This window comes from Passer montanus, unplaced genomic scaffold (genome assembly GCF_014805655.1).
Source record: "Passer montanus isolate IOZ18808 unplaced genomic scaffold, ASM1480565v1 scaffold95, whole genome shotgun sequence".
Taxonomy (NCBI): Eukaryota; Metazoa; Chordata; class Aves; order Passeriformes; family Passeridae; genus Passer; species Passer montanus.
This window is the reverse complement of record NW_024374923.1, coordinates 362,506-370,453: the sequence shown is the minus strand read 5'-3', so window position 1 is coordinate 370,453 and position 7,948 is coordinate 362,506.

Sequence of the window (7,948 nt, the reverse complement as noted above, 5' to 3'; positions counted from 1 at the left end):
AGCTTTCCTGGATTCCACTCACAATAAGAAGCTTTGTAAGGACAGCTCTTCTAAAAACATGCCTGCCTCTTTTATATGCCTACACACCTAAAATACAGTTTAGGTAACATTTAAAAATCTACTCTGTATAAGTATTGGGATACATATTTTGAATGTTTCTTATAAGGTATAGATTATGTATTTCTCTGTAGATGGAGCAAGAATTGTTCCAGTTGAAGGTTTAAATACATGATGCCTAAGAGAACCTCCACAGCCAGTTTATGGGCCCTCTGCTTTCTTCCTGCTTTTTGAGTTGATCATCACTAACTGAACTGCAGTGGTTTTGTGGGTGCTCTATTAGGTGCATGTGTTCACAGCAACAGAATTGTGAACTTTGGCAAAAGTGCCCAAAAGTGCCTGCAGTTTGCTTCTTGCTTAGGGCAAAACTGAATTTTAAGGCAAAAAGCCCTGCTAAGTTAAAGGGCAATGACAAGGTAATGACAAAGTAATCCAATGATGCTGTAATGAAATGTCTGACAAATGAAAGGGAGTTCTGTGACTTAATTACAAATAGTCTCCACTGAACTAATTTTTAACAAAATCTGCCTTATTTTGGAGAGAATTTGTCAAGGAAATTTGTAGATTTAGCTGAGTGAGTGGCATGGGCCATCATGTAGTCATTTCTTAAATGAGAAATATGTTGGTGAATAAGCTGAGATTTCTTGAACCTGCAGCAGCTTGTACATCTTGACTAAGCAGAAAGTCCTGTGTGTTCGACTCTTGGTGGTATTTCCCCAGACTTTTCACTTAGCTCTGAAAATGTATTCAGAGAAGCCGTGTGTTCAGTGGTGATAACTAATAGGTGGTTCTGGACTGTGTCCCAGATTTGTTACAGACACGAGATCCACATTCTTGGGGTGGCTTAGTTTTTACTTTGGAGAAGTATTTTTATAGGGCAGCAGATGACTAATAGCAGAGAGCCAGTGTGTACAAGGTGTGACTTGACTCACTGCCAATTAGGCCCCTCTGCTGCCTTTGGAAAGCATTTTGTACATTTTTCCCTTTTCTACTGACAGATGTGGGAAATCTTGCAGTTGTATTGGATTGAATGAGCAGTGATACCTCAAGAAATCAATGGTTGAACTGGAAGTTTTAGTTTCTGGTGCTGGGCGCATAGAGCATTAATTCTTATTTTAGGACCTAAGTGCATATTTTTGTTTACATTTAGAGAAAGGCCTTTGAGTTCAGAGAAGGGTTGGCTCCTTTCAAGCTCTGATAGAGCTCTACAGGATTTGGACGGGTAGGTGGTTTTAAAGGTGGTGATGGAATCCAATTCAAATGTTAATAATAATTTTTCTGCTGCTGAAATCTGTTATTTCTACTTTGAGCACAGTGGGTATAGCCAAGGGTTTCCTTTGTATCTTGTTAAGCTGCTCTGCCTCTTAATACGTTAAATGTATCTAGGTTGTCATTATAGACAGCTCCTAATTGACATGAAGGAGGCTAATGAAGAAAAAGTGAATTGACAGTCTTTGGAAACTTGTTTTAAAAAATCTCAGTGTGATTCTGGAAGTTCCTGGCCCAATCCTGAAATTTAAGTAACTTAAAAATGTCCTTGTCTCCCCTGTTACTGAACAGATTGATAAAAAGGTTTCTAGTTAAGATTTAGGTCTTCCCCCAGTATTTATCTGGTCTAATTCATTGAAGACTTCACGTGTCAGATTGGCAAATATGATATATTCCTGCTCTTCCTTATTTTAACTAGTGCTTCTCAGGAATTTGGCAGTCCTGATACTACAAATTCTTGCTCGAGGAATGGCAATAACTTGAGACAGTACTGAGATTTTTAAGGAAAGGGCCAAAGAAAACCCTAAAGATACACAACTAATGTGAAAGCTGACTTTGGCTGTGAAGCCTTCTCCAAGGTATCAGTACTAATGCCCTGGAAGGAGGTTCCTAGTTCTGATTTTTTTGTGGATGGTGGACATAAAGTAGCTGTTGGATAAACAAAAATATTTATCACCAAGGAAGCCTGATTTTATATGTAATTGTGCCTCAACTTAGACTGCAAGCTCTGATTGAAGCTGTGGTACAGTACAGTGTTATTACAGAATGATTTGGGTTGGAGGGGACTTTTAAAGGCCATCCTGTCCAACGCCCCTGCAGTGAGCAGGGACATTTTCAACTAGACCACTCTGCTCAGAGCCTGTCCAACCTGACCTCAAACGTTTCCAGGGATGGGGCCTCTACCACCTCTCTGGGAAACCTGTGTTAGCATTTCAGTACCCTCGTTGTAGAAAAATTCATCCTTCTCTCTAGTCTAATTCTACCTTTTAGTTTAAAACATTACCCCTTGTCCTATACCCTACTAAAAAGTCTGTCCCCATCTTTGATGTAAGCCTCCTACAAATACTGAAAGGCCACCACAAAGTGTCCCTGGGCCCACTTCTCCAGCTTGCTCAGGTATCCTGTCCTCCAGGTGTGTCAACAGCACCACTCAGCTTGGTGTCATCTGCAAATGTGCTGAGGGGGCACTGGATCCCAGTATGTCATGGATGAAGCTAATACTGGTCCCAGTGCATCCCCTTGAGGGCCACCACTGGAGTGTGATGTAGGCCAGTATGTGCTGCAGAACAGAGCCCTGTGTGAGGATACACAGTTGGACTGAGATCTACTAAAAGTCATGGGGATGTTTAATATTTATTTGTGTGATAAGCTGGCTGCTCAAGCCTAGCAGTGAGGGTGAATTCTTTGATTTTGTCACAGACGTGTTTTTGGGTGCTGCGCTGCCACAAAGAATGTGGCCATGCCATTACCAATCCTGATTTGTTCTCATTAAAAAAGGTTTTTTGTTTGAACATAATAAAACCAGCAGAACTGTGACCTTAAGAGTCAAGATACAGACTCCAATGATTGTTCACTGTCTCCATATTTTTATTAAATTTTTCTAAGGCTCTTTTGTGCTGCATAAAATCCATACAAATGAAATACAAGCACAGTCAGTAAATAGTAATGAAAAGGTAAATGCATTTTGCAAAGAAGCCAGTGCATATCAGACATCATCTGGAATAATGATGATTTTTCTTTTTTCTTTTTTTTTTTTTTTGCACGGATCACAAAGCTATTACAATCTTTTAAAATTAATATCTGGCTTTTACGCTCTAATTGTTTGGGTGACCTTACCTTTTGGCTAATAAGAAAAATTGCATTGTTTTTAAATACAAGACATGCAAGATATGACAATTGTATGGACGAGACTGATATTTCTGTTGAATATCGTGGAATGGGAAAGTGGTTGGCTTAGTCTTCCTAATTGTGGTCACCTTTGGGGCAGGGAGGTATGAATTTGTATCTGAGCTTCAGCACAGTGGCCCTGCAGCTTGGTGAGGGAAATCTCCCTGCCAGCTTCCCACCTCTCTTAGGCCAGGCATGGTGCAAGGCTGGAAACTCAGATGTGGCCAGGTGGCAGTTTGTGTCTCTCTGTGGTGGGAAGGGCCTGTCCTGGACCTGGCTCACTGAAATCCGGAATTTCCAGGAGCAGTGACTCTGTTGTGTCCTTGTGCTATGGTAGTGCACAGTTCACTGGACTGCATCCAGTTTTCTCTCGCACACCAGATGATGTTCTGTGCACACAGCATGTCTTGGAGGCATAAATTGTAGGGGTTTTAATTTTAAAGAGAGTCTGAGAGCTGAATAGCCTTCAATTTCTGTGAATTGCTCTGTCACACGATGTCTTGACACCACTCAACCAGTGTAACTTGATTTGACTGGAGTCATGTCAGTTCTTAAGGAATCACAGAATGGTCTGTGTTGGGACTTCAAGATGATCTTGTTGGTGACTCTGTTGTGTCCTTGTGCTATGGTAGTGCACAGTTCACTGGACTGCATCCAGTTTTCTCTCGCACACCAGATGATGTTCTGTGCACACAGCATGTCTTGGAGGCATAAATTGTAGGGGTTTTAATTTTAAAGAGAGTCTGAGAGCTGAATAGCCTTCAATTTCTGTGAATTGCTCTGTCACACGATGTCTTGACACCACTCAACCAGTGTAACTTGATTTGACTGGAGTCATGTCAGTTCTTAAGGAATCACAGAATGGTCTATGTTGGAAGGGACTTCAAGATGATCTTGTTCCAACCCCCCCTTGCCATGGGCAGGGACACCTTCCACTAGACACTGGAACACTGTTCCTGGAACACTTCCAGGAATGGAGCATCCATCCAAGATGAGGAATGGATCTCAAGAGTGAGGGTTTTAGCTATACTTTAAATACATGTCCTGTCTCAATATTTTGAGCTTTTGATTCCAAATTTGTCTCATGTAAAAGCAACTTTACACACAGAAGTCCAAAGGAAGTTTGCTTTAGAACCTTGAGGCCATCACCTTATCCAGACACATTGCAGGAAAGAAATTTCCTTGCAAAGCAGCACCATCTATCAGCTGATGATTGCATGACGGTTTATTGGCTTTTGTGGTTTGTTTTGTTGGTGGTGGTGGTGGTTTGGGGAATGAAGAGAGCTTTTGGGAGACCTGGCACTGAGCTAGGATGGGAGCAGGGACCTTGTGCCTTTTACAGGTAAGTCTTTCATGATGCTCTTGGAGTTTTCCAGTGAAGAGCATTCCCAGCAGAGCACTGCCACCCTCAGTGTGAGGCCCTGTGTCAGTGTCAGGCTAGGCAGGCCAAAAGTTTCTGCCTCTGAAGTGACTTTTGTTGGCATAAGTCAGAGCTTTGTTGGGCAGCAGCAGGTTTTTGTGTGTGCTTTGCTCATCAGGACTTTCCACCTTTATTTTGTGTCATGTGTTTGTTGTAACCTGATTTTTATTTTGTTTTTTTAACATTATCTGGGTGTGCAATTCCATGCCTGGTGTTTAGGAAAAGCACAAGTTTTGTTGCTGAAGGCTGATGTTTGTATTTCCTTTCAGCTTTGATTGTCTCATATTGCTTGCTTGTGAGCTCTGTCTTTCTACCTCCATTCCCACACAGTAGCAAGTCACTGTCTCCTGCAATTAGTTACAAAGGAGAACGATGAGATTGGCCCTGTGTTCTCCTCACTTCATCCTGGGATAATGGATTAGTCCAGATGCTTGCTAGAATTGCATAAAGTGAGCGTGATGGAGTGTAAGCCCAGGTGGGGACAGCTCCAGCACAAAACAACCCTGGCATGGCACACTCTAATTTCCTTCCTCATGCTTCATCTTGTGCAGCGGTTCCACTTAATTATTGCACTGTGGAAGTCAGCTGCCCAGGCAGGGATTAATCCTTTCCAACAATCACAATCAAACTTCCACTTGTGCGCTCAACTCCTAATGCTGGGTTCGTGCTCAGGGAAAGGGATGGGAATTCAGAAGCATGAGCTCTTGAGAGCAGCAGCAATTTCCTCCTTGTCTCATTCGATAATAATGGTGGCACTACTTTTTGGGGAGGGAGAGGAATGATGTTGCTTAGGAGGTTGTCAATTCCCAAGTTATCCACATGAAGAAACCAGTGACCAGCTGAAATCCCAAACAGACCTGTTTAGCTGGGCTGGCCTATGGTGAAAGCTAAACGCGTCTGAGGTTTTAAGGAGGAGTTGGGGGGATAGGGAGAGTATTTAGGCTTTTAGGGTTGTGAAGTGTCTGGTAGGCATTAATTAAATGCTGTTTGGAATGCCTAAAAAGCTTGTATCTTTAATCTTCAGGTTCCGAAAGATCTTTGGCAATTGTCCCTGATATCTTGAGAAAGGTGATGCCCAAATATAAATCTTGTGGTGATTTATATTGGTGTGGAAGATTAAGATTAGATGCATGTGTGTGCTCTCTTGGAAATACCAGCCTTGGCTGATCATTGCTGTAAATGCTATGTTCAATATCCAAAACTGAGGCACTTTGTGACTTCCTTTAAATCGCTGTTACCATTCAGACCTTGTTTCTCTAACGGGCTCTCCATGAGGTGTGGATGTCACAGTCCTCACTGAAGGCTGCACCAGGAACTGGTAACTACAGGAATGTTGCTACTCTCATCTCCTGGTGGAAGCACACACCAGCTTCTTACACAGAGTTTGCATTTGGTCTGGCTAAGTCACAGTGAACTTGTGTTATAGAAATCCAGTTTCAGAAACCAGCCAAGTCCAGGCTTATTTTCAAAAGATAAAAATTATTTACTTGAGCCTGTGCTGTCCAGCTTTACAAGATTGAAGTCACTTAACATTTCAGGACCTTCTGGATTAATCTTTGCTTGAAGTAGCTTTATTTGCCCTGCCACATCAACAACTGAAATGAAATTGTAAAAAGATAGAATCTGTAAATGAGACCACTAATGAGGCTTTTCTGGTGTTGCATTTTAGCTCCTGCTTCACAGGGTTTTCTTCCCCACAGCTAAGTATATTGCTTCTGCCAATCTTTGCAGCTTGTTGTTGTCCTTGGGATTTTTCCATCAGTAAGGCAGACTTCCTCTTCTTGTCTACCATTTTGTTCTGGCTGTGGAGCATCTTTTCCTGTAGGCTTAAAGAAGAAAGAAATCATTAACAGATAAAGATTCAGGTTGTGGTCCTTTAGGAAGATGGACTCTGCAGGGAGTAAAACTCTGAGCCAATAAGAAGATTGCTGTTTGAATTGGTTGTGGCCCAGAGAAAAAGTGGAAGAAATACATCCCAGGATGCGACGGGAGAAATGCTGTCTTGAGCATGCCCTTGATAACCCTGAAGGTTTTTTTAATGGGCATGTGATGGAAATTCCAGCAGACCTCTTTACAGCTTACAGAATTCCCTTATTGTAGTGTTTCTCACAGCCCTCCAATTGTGTGCATGCTCCTGAAGTAAAAGTGGATATTTCACACTATCCTCTTAGCAGAAATGTACAATTAACTCTTAAGGATACTGTCTCAAGGAGGCTTTTATGCTATTGAACATCATGTTACTTTGAACAAGAGTTTGCTCATGGTTTTTAAAACTGTTTGAAGAGGGTGCTTTTTGTTGCATGTAGCTGCTTATGAAGTAATGAACAATTTTGTTTCCCCACCTTTTTGCTTTAAAGGTTTCAGTTCTAATGCTTTCTGTTCCTGAAGTTGTGCAGTATTTAAATAGGAAGATTATTTTTTAAATGGCCAAAATGCTAATGTTTGGATCTAGCTTAGAAATCAATGTTAACTAATATGCAGAGAGAGTGAGGATCAACAGTGTTTGGAGCACTTGAACTCCCAGCTTTGGCTTCTCACATCACTTGGGAACGGTTTGTCAAGATTTAAAAACAGGAATGGTTTGTATTCCATGCTCTGTGTGTAGCATAATCATGTTCATTTTCAAGGTGCTTCAAAAAAATCCCTTGGCTATAATATGACCAGGCTGTAATATGATCAACATAAAAACAACAATAAGAGAAGAAAACAAGCAAACGCAAAGCTCCCAACCACACACAGCCCAAAAGCCTGGAATATGCTGGACATCAAGGTTTCTGCACCAGAAAAAAACTAGAGTCACCCTTTTCTTGTAGAAGTTGTGCATTTAATTTTAAATCCCTCTGTAGTTGCTGCTCTGTAGTTTACCCCACGTCCTGGCAGCGCTGCCAAGTGTGGCAGTAAAGTAAATATTAGATCATAATTTTTAGGTAGCCAGTGGAAAGATGAAGCTGTCTGTCAAAGCTGGCTTTGAGGCCAAGGGTAGAGTCATGAGCAGAAAGCCACTATGGGGTTTTTGGCCAAAAATGTCCCTGGACTGTAGCCAGAAAACTGGGAAGTTCAATTCCTATGAGTGGCTCCTTGAAAGGAATAATCCTGTCTGTTGTAAACAAATGATGGGGAAATTGGTCAGGATGAGCAGGACTTTGGAAGGCCAGACTTTTGTGGGTGCATGAAATTGGATCTCCCAGTCCGGCAGGCATTGCCCGGTGCCTGAGTCCTGCAAGGCTGTGTGCACAGTCACTGTCAGCACCCTCAGTGCTCCCGTGGGGCTGGGGTGGCACTGCTAGGAGCAAGAGGCTGAACTCAAAGCAGTTC